Consider the following 17,764-nt stretch of genomic DNA (forward strand, 5'->3'; position numbering starts at 1 on the left):
TATATATATAATTGAAAAACCGTTAGTTGAATTTTTGAAAATTAGTTTTAATAAAATTATATTCTTATGAACTAGTGGAACTTGGAATAGAAATTAAGTAATGGAAGTAATGCGTATGTTATAGAAATGGTTATAGTGTGGAAGCACGACATTAATTAGATAGTGGTTCATCCCCCGTTACCTGTGAATATCAAATTACAAAAGTTATCGCATTTGGTGGTTCATCAGTGCTCCCCTCCTCATAAATTGCTAAGTAGTGAAGGCTGTAATCACACTCCGCAGCATCTCCTATGAATGCCTTCTCAGTCTCAACATCTGGTCGTAGGCCTTATCAGATCTCTCTGGGGAAAAAAGGACCTGTTCAACTTTTTGTCGGTCTCATCTGTTCTCTCAGGATATTTTTAACTTGCCGATTTGTTTTTACCATCATCTGAAAGTGCTAATATAAATTAAAAAGAAATTAAATGAAATAAGCAATCGTTGAAGTACAATTCGATTTAATTACTAATTAACAACCTCAAAATATTGGACAACCAATCTGTTAACATTTTGAACAATAAAAACTTCAAAATGTTAAGAGTTTGGTTGTTCTATATTTTGAGGTTGTTAATTAGTAATTAAATCGAATCGTATGCGATTGCGACGATTACTTATTTCATTTAATTTCTTACTTACTTTCTCTTATTTAGTTACATACATTTAAACATAAAAATAAGATTTACTCATTACATTTTATAAATTATTTTAAAAATATAAATTTAATATTGACTTCCTTGCTAAGCTACGGAAGTTTGAGGAGACCGAATGTACGTTCTGAATGAATAAAACAAGCATAAAATAACTCTTAAGACCTGTATTAAGGAGTATTGGTTTGTGTTATATTTTTATAACTAATAAGTAGTTTATTTGTACGTACTAGTTCACAGCTTCAATATAAATAAGATATGTAATATATATGTTGAATATATATATATTTTGAACATTAGATATTTATTACCTTCAGTTGTGACAAATCTTGGGGGTTCAAGACTAAATATGCTTCATGAAGTGTATGAAATTTTTTGGTTTCTTTTATTTTTTAAATATATCCACAGACTGACCCATAAAGGAGTAGGGATGTGGTGGCCGTCATCCGGCCTCAGTGCCGCTACCACTGGCCCTCTTCGGTAGGAAAGATATTGTATTATACTCTCCTACACACTCATTAATATACTTATTTCAGCACAGCAAATACATATACCTATATTACAGGCACACATCATATACAAAGGTACATACAATACACACCTTCGATTAATCTTAGCTTGGCAGGCGCCCCTGTTAGGGTGGGTGTCTGTCTTTAAACTCTGATGTATGTTGTAGCCCCAATAGCAGACGATGGTGCGCATTTTGGGTAATAAAATAAATTCTCCAGGAAACCTAAAATCGGAACCTAACAGTCAACATAGGGTACCATAGGCTTAACTTTAACGTGGGAAGTGAGGAACTAGATGGCAGCAACACAAGGTATTATTGGAGGCTGTTGCAGGAGGCAAGGTCCAGTGCAGCGGTCCCTCCCCGTTCTTCTACCCCCGTCAGCGGCTCCTGAGACAATATTGTTATCCCGCCTTCAGCGGATCCAGGCCACTCCATTACAATGCCGTGTAATCGATAGGTGGTTTATACCTGCATATACATTTTAGATTGTTTATTGTATACAATGTATTAGTTGTTAAAATAAGTAATAGGATAGGGAAAAAAAAAAAAGCAAAAGGCCTGGACTCCACATTTATTTGTAATGCCGATTGAATTAGTGACCTATTTCGGAAGAAAACAAAAAAATATATAGTTTCATATTGTGCTATGTTATGATATTATTATACTTTTTTTTTTTTTAGAACTATACGCTTGATACTCGATTTTTGTAGTACAGTCCGACTTTTATCATATGACCTTGTAACAGTGAATAAATTTGGTTCTTATTTGCCTACATTTCCTGAGACAATGGCCTGTTGTTCTGTTGGTCCCCCGCTCGACCTGTGAACAAGCAGTTATAATTGTTTACTCTAGGTGCCTATTTCATTTCTTAGGTACGAATGAATCTGTTATGACGCTTTCAGTTGTAATTAGTTTGTTGATCTTTTTCGTCTTTCTTAGCTGATATCAATGGTTTTAATAAGTCAGACATTTATATCCTGTAAATGTGATATGCTCGAGCTCGTTGTATGTATAATCGATAATAGAAACAAGTTACGTAGCCATTGCATGAAAATAATTTTTAGTTTTAGAGTTCTTTTGTTTCAAAAGCCAGGTTTTTCTGCCTCTCTTCACTCTGCACTTTAAAAAACATAGCACCGTTTATTAAAAGACTTTTTAACACTTAACGGATTTATACCGTTTAGTTAATTAATTGCGAATCACTATTTGGTACGGTTTTATTAATGTCGTGAATAGTATGTACTTAAGTTCCCTCATTACCTTGGTTTACTTGGCAGTTGGTGCTTCGGGGATGGTGTTCCTGTTCAAGGATAATGTTGATAGCTAATTATAATAATTTTCATAACTGCCAATGCAAAACTATTTTCAGCATATAAAGTTCGAATAAGTATTTTAATTACTTTATTTTATTTTTTTTTTTGTAAAATTACTCGTTTTAGTCCCCTGCAAATCTTAGAACAGTTTATTTATATTTTTTAATGCGTCGTTTTCCTCTCTACTATTCCTACATTGGCATACGATATATCCCTTAATATAACGGTTATTCTAAACTAATGAGGAACACAAAACAATTCATGACACAACGTACTAAACACCTGCCTCGAACTGTTGAAACGATAAGATTAGATTGAACGAGGACGAACAGCCTAAAGACAATCCTTTCTCCAACTTCTTGGTATAATCTTCCAATGTTTACCCGCCGGTTCAGCGCTAATTAAGTCACATCTTATGATCACGTCACATGACGAAGTAAAATGGGAGTTAATGATAGACAATCTGAGTGGTTATTTAGAGCCATGAGAGCCATTTTAGTGAAGGGTTTGGTCAAGTGTTATATTTTTTTCGTAAGACTTGGTTAAAATTGAAGTGGATTTAAATCAAAAATATGAGCAAGCAAATTTGAAAGCTGAATTTAAGCAAACTTGGCAATTTTTTTTCTGTTATTTTGTTAATGTTTTATTATTTTTAGTGACTTTTTTACTCCTAGCAGCTAATCAGTGATTAATAAATATAAGCTTCCTTTTTCTTTTTAGTATTTTCATACACCTGATTCTTTGTTCATTTATCAGTTATATTTTTACCAAAGAAAAAATTTAAATCTATACGCTATATGGTTCTCAGTTTTCTCGCTGCCTTTCTTAGAGTTCGTTTTACATATATATCTTCATACCTGAGACAACAGGGCCGAAGTCTATAATGAAAATAATGTACATTACGTCGCATAAGCTGTGATATCACTTTGTCAGAAAAGCTCTTTATTTTTTGTACTTTAAAAAACTCAACCCATAGTTCTTGCGAAATTGCGATAGAATTCTCGAAGTCAGATCAATTATATACGTTGTTATATTGACACATATTATATCAGTGATTATAAATGATGTCATTAGTATGTTGTTGATTTTATTAGTGGTTTAAAAATCGTATATTGATTTTTCACAATTATTAGGCTTCACTGCGTATTACTACAGTCAGCTATACGACTTATCGGATGTAATTACAATCAATGATGAACTCAACATTCCTCCGATTTTCGTATGTGTTAAAAGTAAGTAACATTGCCGAGTTTCGTTCATTTAAACATTTCCTTGTTCCATTTGATCAAAGGTAGGACCACTATTGAATATTCTGTCGAACTGTTTGTCATAAAGCTCAAAGGTTTAAAATTGTCCTGCTACCTGAATGAAGTTCGTCGTGCAAAATCCCTTTTTATAATTCCATCTAACGCAAAGCGTGCCTTTTTAAAAATAACCGTGGGTATTGAAGCGTTTGGACTAAAGTGCTGCCTTATTAGGAGGTTAAGTCCCTTTACCTTCCACTGCAAATATTTTATGAGCTACTGCCTTTACACTTTTTTTCCGGCCTTTTCTACAGTATTATGTAATAATTAGTGTAGTGAAAAGACGCTTGTGGTGCCTTACTGAATAAAGAATTTGACTGTGAAGTAATGACTATAATGTAATAGTAATACTTTTTTATTATTATTATTATTATTATTATTATTATTATTATTATTGAAGAATAGTAACACGCTGCCGCAATCAAGGGCCAATAAATATTTTAGTTATAAGTTTTCATTCTCATTATGGATCTGGCATCATATGTGATAACAAGCAGTGGCGATGAAATAATTACTAGCCAAAATTGATGAGTCTGCCAGGTATAGGTAGGAGGAATAAAAAATGGCGGCTGTTTCAAAATGTTAAAAATAATTAATTTTTTATTCGGAACTCTATATCATTGCAACTACCAACAACAATAGAAAATCTAAGAGAGCATCATTTAATGTAGAGTAAATGTGCTAAACTTTAAGCCCTAATAGAGCTATTTACGTTCAGTTCTTGAGATATAGCTTTTTAAACAGCAACATTTCATAAAAATATATGGACCGTACTGAAATATCAGTAGTTAGTTAATTTATTTTGAGAAATCTATATCTCAGGAACTATGTGACTTACAGGTGTCTATTAGGAATCAAATTAAAGCTAATTTAATGGACTATAAAGTAGATTATGACCTTTACCTTCTTAGGAATAGTAGTTTTCATGATATTTGCTAAAATAAATTGATTTATAGCTCCGAATAAAAAATTAATTATTTTTCACGTTTTGAAACAGCTGCCAATTTTTATTCCCCCTACCTATACTTGGCAGACTCATCAATTTTGGCTAGTAATTATATCTATTTTTCAATTAAGTAATCAAAAATTGGGGTGAAATAACTGCCTTATGAGCTATAAAGTAGTTTATGACATTTATTTTCGTAGGAGTAGTAGTTTTCTTGAAATTCGCTAAAATAAATTCATTTATAGTTGTTCGGACAAATTTTCATTTCCCAAATTTATATTCATATGTGAATATCATAAAAATTACTACCCTCTACGAAGATAAGTATAGTAAGTTAAATTTCCTTTATTTTGAATGTTGGCAGACCTATGTGCGTCTTATGGGTCTAGAGATAAATTTTTTCAAAAAGCCAATATTTTATACGAAAAACTAGAAATTAACATTTTGTGAGTTTATATTTTTACATCATGGCCACCTGTGCTGAAACGTACGAAGCAGATCTCAAATGAAGCTAGGGAATGTGGACATTAATTTTTCTCCAACCTTGTATATTTTACATAATTATTTGAAAAAATATAAACCTTTTAATAGAGAACAAAAACAAAACACAATTTGACAAATTAATTATCAATAGCGATAGTTATAAATTACTCATACGAAGTTTTTCAGTATGGCTAAGACTCTGTAAATTAAGCCCTCAGTACTAATGATGAATATTAAGTACACAATACATCCTGTAGGTCTCTATTTACAAATAATATCCTTGTAGGAACGGTGCCCTTCCAACTTCTCACGTTCATGTATAGATCCGTACAGTACTGAGCCTACGACGAACCCTGTTCCCCAGAGAAAACTTTCTTCTTGGAGATAATGGGGCCTCAATGTTCTATTACGACAGTCACGATTAGAAAAAAAATCCAAGCGTTGCACCATTTTACATAAATGGTCTTTGTTTTTTTCCTCATAGATGGGTAGACATCTTGAGTGCACTGTGGATCGTGATGAAAGTTATTATTCGCTGTTATTAAAGAGAGGGAAGTAATTTGCCGGATTAATAATTCAAAGATTTTTATTGAGTTTTTTTTAGCCTTCATAGTCCAAGTTGCATCATAATTACCATAAAATTACACCTTAACGCCAAATTATCGGCTTCACTCTCGATTTATTTATTGACTTTAAATCAACTAGGCGTTCTCATTGTAGTTAAGGGGAAAATTCAAGCTGATAATACATAGCGTAGAGGTTTATCAGCAAGGTTGCTGCAGAACGCACAGAACACGCATCCAATAATTCCAGAATCTTTATTACAGACATCATGCTGACAAAGAATGGCAGAAAACTTACTTTACGTCGTTGTATGGAAAATGTGTAGATATTTGCTTATTCAATTTGAAAAAGGAACCTTTTAAAATTCGAATAGAACGTCATTCACACACTTACGTAATATATTAAATCATTGGCAATCCAAAAATATCGATGTTGAAATAATTATAGTTTATTTAATCTAAACAAGCAACAATTCTTTTATAAAACTCCTGTCTTCACAATCATCTATCGTTCAATGAGTAACTTTATCAAGTTATAATATTAATCCAACTTAAGTTAGCAAGAAAATCAATCTCTCCAGTTATGACAAAGGCTACAGGATATTTCAAAATATGTCCTAGAAAAAAATTCATTGTTATGGCCAAAGAAAACAAAATAGAGATATAACTTTGGTTCTGAATCATTTTCCAGTCTTTAAGTTCATTTTCACCCTTACCTTATTCATAAACTCTAGCCAAAAAGGAAAAATAACAAGTATAGTTTTGAATTACAATTGTTGTTAATTGGTTAGTTAAAACATTATTTTTTTTTATTTTATTGTAACTAAGCGTTGTTACCATTATGAAATGAAATCTAATTATAATTGAACCTTAGAGTAGTAATTTGGGACCTGAGAGTTGTGCGTTACCCTTATAAAACACATCCATAACTGCTAACGGTTGCAACATGGTTTTTAAATTATCCTATGTTTAAAAATATATATATATATTTACAATTATAGTCATAATATTAATAATTGAATATATAATGCCGCAAGTGCTGTATGTTAACTATATTTTAATATGCGTAACTTTTTTTTTTTGTTAGGTTCGTTCTGTTTCGTTTGAAAATTCATTAGTTGATTTGAAATAAGAGATTTTGTTTTTTTAGATTACATTTTACGAATATAGGATATTTTAATTTGAAATAGGAAAATTCAAACCAATAAAGTAAATTGAGAACTTTTTTTTTTGTTCTTATTCTTATTGAACCTTCCAATTCAAGTCAAACATTTGACTGTCCTGGCTCTTGCTTGTCCTCACGTATGGAGCGAACAAACTTTGTTGAATAGTTGGGGATAAACATTCATTACAAGTTTGATTGCAGAGACCCAAACAATTCTACTCGAAATTATGGGGTTTCGGATATTGACTTTTCTATGGAAATGTTTTATGTCATTGATTTGCTCAAAATATGTACCACCATGAGATTTGCATTGCAATATAATATCGATTAAAATAAATATGGGAGAATTAATTAATATAAATATTTAAAAAATACATCTCATTGTTATCTTGTATGTTAAGCCTAATAAATTATTGAAATCACTCGCTTTCTGTATAATGTGAGAAATTGTGTAACGTTCTTTTACTTCAGGGAAAAAATTGTATTTTTATTCTAGAAATTCTTTCTCATTGTCTGAATGACGTATTTTTGCTCCAACGGATTTTATGCCTCTTACTTTCCTTAAGAGCTTCTTTGTTATCCTTTATGTTGTGACAAACTGTGAAACAACATTGTTAGGGTATGAGAATCCCAAGGTGCCTAATGCTTCTTTTCTCTTTTTTTTCTGATAGTATTTATATTAAAACAAAAAGCAATTCCTCCGCAATTGGTATATGATTAGATACTGATTGTGATTAATGATAAATCTTACTGATAGCTCATGATAAGCCCCGTTATCTTTTGTCTAAGGAAAATTTGAAAGTAATCCTGAAATAACTTTGCGAAAATTTTAGATAAATTTGTTCTTTGGAAACAGTTATTTATGTTGGTACATCAGGGTCTGTAAGCAAAAAATTATTCTTTATATTGTAGAAATTTGAAATAAAAATATATTCTCTGGAATCACTGGAAAAACCCAATTTATTTTACAAGAAAGTAGAAAAGCATTTTTGGTGGTAAATAAACGGGTGTAATCCAACTCTGTCGTCGCCAATTTGTATTTGTTGTGTTCTAGCTAAAACACTATAGTTGCCTTAGTCGGGACACACAATAGTTAGGGAATTATTAAGTATTTAAAATTTAATATACATATAATTAATAAAACAATATATATTATTATTGTTGAATAATAATAGTAATATATTTATTTGTTTTGGGAGTAACACCCGTTCAGTATTAGGCAGTACTGTAATTAGTTACTGTTGTTACAGTGAATAGTAATGTTATTTTACATGATTAATAATAGACAATACAGTTAATCTGTAATATTTACATAAGACAGTAAAAATTCACTGGATATTTAACAAAAAACCTGCACATCCTATTGAGGTATATATATATATATTTATATATAATTTTAATTCTGTAAACATCCACCAAGACCTCTATGTTCCGTATGTTGCCAGAACCAGTTACCAATTCTTCCGTGATAAACTTCCTAACCACCTAAACCCACTTTTTTCTAGTCTAGCTTCACCTTCAATACTTTAATCCTCCTAGACTTCTGAAAAGAATATGGCCTCGAGATCTTATCTTATAGAAATGTAATTGGAGTTCTCTTACTGATTAAATTTTCCACATGTCTGTCTCATGCCATTTTATAACTAAGATCAAATTTATTTGTTTATTATTTTGATACAGTTGTAAGTATCAATAAATAAATTAAAATAAAAAAAAAAATTCCTTCGAATCATAAATAAGGCTCATCTCTGAAAGCCTCTATATCCAATAAGAACCTTCTTCCGTCAATTTAAAAGCCGACAAGCACAACTTATCATAAACATATTCGCAAATAGTTAATTTATTAAAAAAGTAATGTTTATAATTTTTTTTATTTTTCTATCCACTTTGTAACGTATTATTTCACTTCTTAAACTATTTTAACACATTTGTCGACACCCTATTATATACGTTTCCTCTTTTTAACTGTTGTTATATACTCATGACACTTTGTCATCTTCCGGTACTTCGTCATCTTTGTACATATATATATATATTTTTTTAACATTTTCCAAAAACCATTTGTCGTCACCCTCTCACACGCTTTCCTTCTAAATATTTTGTACTTTTCACCCATTTGTTACGTTTCCCCTTAAAAACATTTAATCATTCTTGTAACGTATTTTTTAATTCGGAGTTTATCCGTTTTCGACACAGAAACCACTTGGCGGTTAGATTTCTAGCTTACAGGTTCGTTTTATTCTCTTTTTTTCCCCTATCTTTATTTTACCCCCCTGATTTTCTCAATGTTCCTTACCCACGTTATTAGTTATGTACACCATATATTATTATTGTTGTTTTCAAAATATTTTTATTTCTAGTCATTTCTTTTGTTAAACGTTACTTATATTTTGCCTCTATATCTATTGTTATGGTTACATATATTTTCTTTCTCTCAATTTTCTTTTTCTTTCCATAAATTAAATTTATAAATTATTAATTACTAATATATTCATATTTCTTTGCATTATATAACTTATTTTTTATTTTATTTCCTTAATTATGTTATTTTACCTACTTATTCAATTACTTATGTATACATTTTATTTTCCACTTCTCTCATCACTTTATTTTATTAATTCCATTCTGTGAAATTATTTACTTCATATCATTCTGATTGTTTTTTATTTTCTGTATTCATTGGTTGCTATCTTGTTCTTTTCTTAGCCCTGATCAAGGCTAGAAATTCTAGGCACGATTAAATAAGTTACATCAACTTATTTGTGTTTTATTTTGACCGTACCCCCAATCATCTTCTCCTCATATAAGTCATTCACGGTCATCTATCTCTCATAAATAAAAAAAATAAAATAAAATAGTACACTATTGCACTTTTTTTTCCTACCAAAGTTTTTGCTTGCTAAACATTTCCACATAAACTCGGTCCTTCATGTATTATTATTGAAGTATATGGACTTATTCATAAAATGGAAGAAACACAAGGTAAAAATTTATCCAAAGAAAATGTTAGAGTAATAAAAATAATAAAGTAAGGAAAACAGAGTTCGTATTTAAATAAAACCTCAGTAAGGTTGCCGTATTTACTCCGCTCCTGTCATAGCGGGAGCACCTGTGGCTCTTCCTTCAATATTGTTATTAAAAAAAACAAACTATGAATTTTGAATAAACTGGAGGAAGAGGCAATATTTTTTTTTTTTTACTTTTGTTTTCATTAATTCTTTTTTTTTTATTATTTCTTTGTATTTCATATCTACTGTGAATTATTTAAAGTTAAATAATGGTGACTGTTTTCATATTTTGTTAGTATTATTACTGTTGCGATATTTATAGGTGATTATTATTAACACACTAGGTTGATTAGAGATTAAGTAAAAAACAAACAAACAGAGATTGTACCTTTCTTTGCTTAAATTAAATTAAATTATATATTTATTATTAATTATTAAACAATGAAAACATCCTGCATTTACTCGTGATTGATAAAACTATTTATGACCATGAAAATAATATAAAAACAAATTTAATATAATACTAATTTATTTATTATATTAGTATTTATGTTCATATGGGCCTCATATTGACCAGTGCCTGTGTATACACATACATTAAATAAAATCATGCAACCTACTATTGTCCATCATTAAAACATGCCCTTGAATCGCGAATGTTGGTATTTAATTCTCATTTTGAAATTCATATCACTAAATGAATTCATTTCTAAGCATTTTTTTTTATGATTTCGTGCGTATGTGATCGAAAAAAAAACTTAAGTCACACAATGGCTTATAATTTGAATTTTTTTGTTTGTTAATCAATAAATAACAAACAATCAGATATCTGGTTCACTCATACGACCTAACAAACCGTTTTGGGTGTATTTCAAAACCCAATAATTAAATTATTTGCTGCTGTCTCTTTTCTAATATTGTTACATTAAGATGCTTATTGGCAATTAATTATCTTAGAATGTTTTTAGAGATGTAAACTTTTCAGTTTACTCTGAAAACTTAGAAACTGTGAACAGTGGCAACCTTCCGAATAACTTAAAAATATATATTTTTTTAAAACATGAACTAAAAGTGCAGTATGCCTTACTTGGCTATAATGATCTGATCTCGAAGTTACAACTACTTCAGTTTTGTACAACTAATGTTTTCTATTCTTCATAATAAGGTGGGAGCGGGTAGCTCTAATTATTTTATTGTTTATTTATTTAAGCAATACCTGCATTAAAGGACTTAAAATAAAAAATGAAATAAATAAATATAACATGTATACTACGAAACTAGGAAAAATAATAATTATTTTTAGAAAAACTAAAATTCAATAACAGCAAATGAAATAGTATCTGTAACTACTGACCATTGAACATGCTACAAACACTAGTTTATTAGTTAGAAATACTTGAAATAATAATTGTTATAAACAAAGTATTGTGATTACACGGAATGAAACCTTTTTATACGACTACAAGGAAGAGGAATACACAACAAATACACTCGTAAACATTGCCTGGCGGAAAAGACAAAATATAAAAAGATATTTTACGCTCTTCTCCCTCAAAAATGCTCGAGCTCACTGAATGGCTAGTCAAAGCTCGTTTCCATTGGTCGGGAGGAAAAAGCTCTCTTCCATTCAACGTGTAGTGGTCCGGACAAAAAAGTGAATTCAACACGAAAGATCACTCCCAGAAAGGATTCAATACAAGTAGAGTCAGGACAAGGAAGTACTTTTAAGGTTTAAAACATTTTAAAATAATGTATTGAATTTTTAATAAATTTATAATAAGTTGTCACTGGCTCAGCGGAATGTTATTCAAATTAACATTTTTTTAAAGAGAGTAGTAACATTTATATACCTTTGAGAACGTACTTATATCACTTAACACATCTAAAAAAAGGTTAAACTAATTTTTAAAAGAAATTAGAATTCCAAACATGTATGATTTTCAAGCTGAGGTTTAGCTTTTCTTTGATAATAACTGTGTTATATTTAAACAATAAAAAATTGTACAGAGATTCAAAACTTGGTGGGCAAACTCGCCAAGGGTACGCCCTACGAAGGGCCTTGCTACGGCGTGGTTGATCTTAAGGGTATTCGTGATGTGTTAAATGTAAAATGTTTTACCATGTTATAGGTTATAAGTATTGGATTGTGAGCAGCCATGTTAAATGTAAAATACATAAGAGCTCCTTGCGGATTTTCTGAGCAACTTGTTATTTAACCTTTCCTTCAAAATATTCATATTATTGTTTACTTATAAGTTTTCGTTAAAGTAATTTACTACAACATGTCTAAATTGAGTTGTGTGAAAGTTTGGCTTCTGATTGCCTTGTTGATCTTCTAACTTGCGAGGAAGAGAGTCAAGATTTGCTAATTGACAATTGTTATTACATGATTATTATTACTGCCATGCATTGCTTTATTAGTTATAAAAATATCCAAAACTATACAAACTGCGAGCAAGTAACCTAACACGACAACAAACGAATTGGTAACGAGCTCAGCTGGTCTGCTGTGTGACGTCATTCTCCATTTTACAAACTCTCAATCATGTTATATGTTATATCGTTTTAACATGGATAAAGAAGAAAATATTTCTCCATTTAGCATTAGTTTTTCCATTTAACACGCTTTAACATGTTAAACTGAAGAGTATGAAGACCTCTCTTATTGAAATGGCTTTGACAGAATTTACTGGAGGGAAACACTATGGTCGACACCGAACCTCATGTTTCGCTAAAACATTATTACTATTATAATTTTTATTTTGATGATGTTTTACCTAGAAGTTTGATTCTAAAATCAAATCTCGAGGTAACTTAGGATAAAAAATATTCAAAGTTAAATGTAATAATTGTAGTCATTTTTCTCTTTCTTATGGATAACTATTGTTTCTAACAGTCATTTGATCGAATAATTGATTAAATATTATAAATCATAGGCCAATATTGATTATAATTGTATGTTTAATATGCATTTTAATTTACTATATATTAAACAAATATTTAATTTTTTTCTTTTCATGCCGTTCTATTTGGGCCTTAATATTATCATACACATAATATACTCAGTTATAAATTCGATCATTGGCCTCACAGAGAAATATGTTTCATTTATGTAATTCTTATTCAATTTTCTAATATTGTCAGAATTTGACACACATCGATACATTTTTTTAAGTAATTCAATACTATCTACAGGTAAATATGAGTACACAATTATTGGATTTACCTATTACGTATTTTATAGATTAGATTCTTCTTCAAAATATTTAGAATGTTATGCTAAAAATTGAGAAATATCAACAGTCTCATTTAATGTAGGTGGACGATCTGAGAAAATAAAAATTAAATAGATATTTATTTCTCAATACCTTGAAATTCAACAGTTTTAATTGTACTTACTACGAATCTATTTATTCTAGCATGATGTAAATTATTTTAAGTGGAATATAAAGTAAGATTATTTATAAAGATTTATATTTAAAACAAATCTAAGAGGATTAAATTTCAATCAATTCATGTAGTGGTGAAATAAATTATAAAGGTTTGATGTTCATAAAGATCATAATAATAAATGCAATTTTAATCGGTTCCTAAAATAGAGGTTGTACTTTGTGCAATCTATCTTTTTGCAAACAAATATCTATAATTGAAATTATACTGCTAATTATTTTCCCCAATTAAATCGAAGTTATTAATTATTACGAAAATCAATTGTAATCTTCACATCATAAGGAAAATTGAAATATATATTCGGATTATAAGAGATCCAGGGTTATAGTTCAACGTCAGTTACACGGTTACATACAATACCATCAATGGAATACCCTTAGCGGAATGGAAAAAACCTAGCTGTCAAATAGAGAGAGTCGCCAGCTTGATGAAAGCCTGTTAATACGAAGACTCCGGGATCTCTCCTGCTTGCACCGAACCTGATTGACAAAGACCGAGGCTGGTAGATCCGGCAACAGCGGCTGGAGTCCAGGTACCCCACGGCCAGGTACTGAACTTCATGGAGTCATCCAGTCTATTGTCTACTGCAGCTGCCGGCACAGCTGACCTGTTCCGACAGTCGAAACCTGATCCAAAATTTGCCTTTTGAAAAGCCTTTCATTATAAAATTCATTTATGAAAATTAGTGACCGGGCGGGTGTTATGCAGTTTTTTTTTTGTGTCCCTAGCTCCGAATTCAGCCAAACCTCGACAAAAATTCTGATCAAGAAAAGGTCCATTTTATGACACTAGTTTTGTTGTTGAAAATGCACGTGTTACTTTACAGATTTGAACATTTTGAGATTTTTCTGTGTGAAATGGTATATTTAGAACTCTGAGTTTCAACTATCAAATAATGGTTTTATTTACAAATATTTTCATCACAATTATCGTTTATACAATTTTCATTACAATTATTTTTAATAAAAATTGAAATTTCGGTTTGAACTCCTACCTTTTTACCATATTCATAACAATTTCTAATAAGTTTTGTTCTTAAATTTATTACTCAAGTTCTTAATTTACAATTCTACAACACCTGGGCCCTGCTTCATAAAGAAACAGAAATGAAAGTTAATAGTATTAGTTCAAAATACAAGTGTAGAAACTAGAGTGGTAATAATACTAATACTTATTTTTTTCATAATAGCGAGGACTGTTAGTGATATTACAGGAGTTAAAAAGTACTAAAGTACAAGTTACTATTGTACAAGTCAGTATAATTGTATTAAGTTAAATCGACAAGACTAATAGTATTATTTTGTACTTTATTATGAAACAGGGCTCTGGTTGTATTTATTGGTTATTACTTTCTTATTCACCCATATTTACACTTCCTTAACTTAATTTAAATATATATCTTACTTTCTCCGTATATGCATTCTAATGTTCTGTCACTTCTTTGTAATCTTTGTAACGTGTTTTCATTTAACCCTGACGAAGCCCTGAAAAAGGGCCGAAGCGTTGGTTATCATTAAATTTTTTTTTCTACTAATTTGCACCTTTATTGACTGGCAATCAGACTATCTTCCAACAAAATATTATTACTAACGTTATAACTGCTACCGTTAGTTAGAATCCATTTTTAAAACTTTTTTCTGACGTAACAGGTGCTTCAATTGTCCAAGTTTCAGCTATAAATCAACGCAGACATCTCTTTGACAAGGCCACAATAGGTAAAATTCATACAAGGGTGGAGGGGAGGATGGCAAGGTGTCCTTTTGAGGGGGTACGCTAGCTGTGACTGTCCTTGAGGGTTAATTCTACTTATGTTTTAGAAGTGTCATAAATCCAACTTTAAATCTTTCCATTGTTCGAGGTCTATTCATAGAGATAAGGCGACCAAGGTACGAAAATAATAAAAAGAGGAAATAACATGAAGAAAGACAATTATTCTTCATGTTATTTCCTCTTTTTCCTACTTTAACAAATAGTACTCGTATTTAAATTGATTTATGTATACATCCTTTGTTGTTTACAAGGAACTCTATGATTTCAACTTATTGTAACACCATCTAATTTTCTTTATCCTGTGAAGTCAATGATCAAAATCCAGGTGATAGACCATACTCCAATTATTTTTGCCCCTCATATGCCGAATGAGGGCATCATATCTTGGTAGACCTATATAAATATTTCGAGGGGAAGGGTACAACCCTCCCGTATACCTCTATGAATCTTTATTAGCTCTTACATTATTCCTGATATTATATCCAGAATTTTTATGTAAGTAGATATTCTTCAGTATTTTTCTTATTTTTAGACAAATTTTCTTCTTCTCCAACAAATTCATAATTTGAATCAGTAAATCTAAATTATATGCAAACTATAACTAAATTTAGGAAAAAAATAAATAAAACTTCAAAAATCGGGTATGAACAAAATAAAAATAGGATAGGAAATACACGAAAAAAATTAATAGTATATGAAAAAAGTATACAAATCTTTTTTTTTCTCTTTCTTTGTTTTCTATCATCGGTTTCTTTTCTTAGTTTATATATTTTTATTTAATACCAGTTCAGCACAAATTAATAGAAAAAATATTTAATGTTAACCAACGTTTTGTCCCACTTTGCAGGGCTTCGTCAGGGCTAATAAGTTACAAAGATTGAGATTACAAAGAAGTGACAGAACATTATAATGCATATACTGAGAAAGTAAGATATATATTTAAATTAGGTTAAGGAAGTATAAATGTAATGTAGCTAGGACATCTTTGCTAAAAGCTCCATGATGAGGGCCTGAAACTCAGGTCGAAAGGTCGGCTTGAATAAATAATTTTTTGTTTAATTATGTTCTTTTACTGACCGCCTCCCCTTCCCCCTCCATCTTAATGTAGGTGAATAAGAAAATACAGTCAGGTGTGGTAGAATTGAAAATAAAGAACTAAAGTAATAAATTGTAGAAGAAGACTTATTAGAAATGTAAATATGGTAAAAAGGTAGCTGTTGAAACCGAAATTTCAATTTTTATTAAAAATAAATATCCATAAATTATCGTTTTTCAATTGATGTTTCTCTCTCTTATGTGAGATAGTTTTTTTTTTTTTTTTTTTTTTTTTTTTTTTTTTTTTTTTATATTAGAATATGTTTGTATTATATAATAGATTATATATTAATACATGACATTATATACATATATTTATTGATATATTGGATATATTTGAAGACAAAGATTACTGAGTTTAAAAACATAATAAATTGAAAGGGAAAAATCAGCAGAATACGAGATTACAGTAGTGGTTATTTTTAGGAGAAACAGGACAATCCATTCATTCAGCTAATTTTTAAACCAAGAGGTGAGCTCTTAAATCTAAATTACCAACCGTGACAAGATAAACGGGCAAACTTCTCCATGTGTAATATGAATGCACCGAAGGATACTTTTCATATTATAGCAGTTTGCTAAATATTGAAGGTATTTAGAGAGTCATTTTTAGTAAAACGGCTACTAATTTTTTTGGCAACTGTAAAACTTCTGAATGGCTCAGACCATAAAATTTATTTCTTTATTTAAAAACAAATGTTCAACATAGAAATGAGTTAGTAAAATAATATAATTTATAAAAAAAAAAAAATACATAGAAATGATATATATGTAAGACTTTTTAAAGTTTGAAATGGTAATTTAAAAAGTTGTACGTTTACGTTTATATAGTATGGTTAAACGAACACCTCAACAGGCTAACAAAATTTCAGTGTCAAAAATTGTTATATTAATTTAAAAACATAATATATTACTTATGTAAAAGAAGAATAATAATGAATGGTTCTATCTCTCCATCTATATAAGTCATGATTAACCGGATCACGTAAATCTTGGATTTACGTACTTCCATCGAATTGTTTTTATATCTAATCTAACTGTAACAACAGCAAATGATATAGTATCTGTAACTATCTACTAGCCATTAAACATGCTACAAACACCAGTTTATTAGTTAGAAATACTTCGTACGGAATGATTGTTATAAACAAAGTATTGTGATTACACGGAATGAAACCTTTTTTACACTACTACAAGAAAGAGAAATACACAACAAATATACTCATAAACGTTTCCTGGCGGAAAAGACAAAATATAAAAAGATATTTTACGCTCTCCTCCCTCAAGAATGCTCGAGCTCACTGAATGGATGGCTAGTCAAAGCTCGTTTCCATTGGTCGGGGGAAAAAAGTTCTCTTCCATTCAACCACTACACGGTCCGGACAAAAAAGTGAATTCAACACGAAAGATCACTCCCAGAAAGGATTCAATACAAGTAGAGTCAGGACAAGGAAGTACTTTTAAGGTTTA

The sequence above is a fragment of the Halyomorpha halys genome, unplaced genomic scaffold (assembly GCF_000696795.3).
Source record: "Halyomorpha halys isolate HHAL.00 unplaced genomic scaffold, Hhal_1.1 Scaffold1047.1, whole genome shotgun sequence".
Classification (NCBI taxonomy): Eukaryota; Metazoa; Arthropoda; class Insecta; order Hemiptera; family Pentatomidae; genus Halyomorpha; species Halyomorpha halys.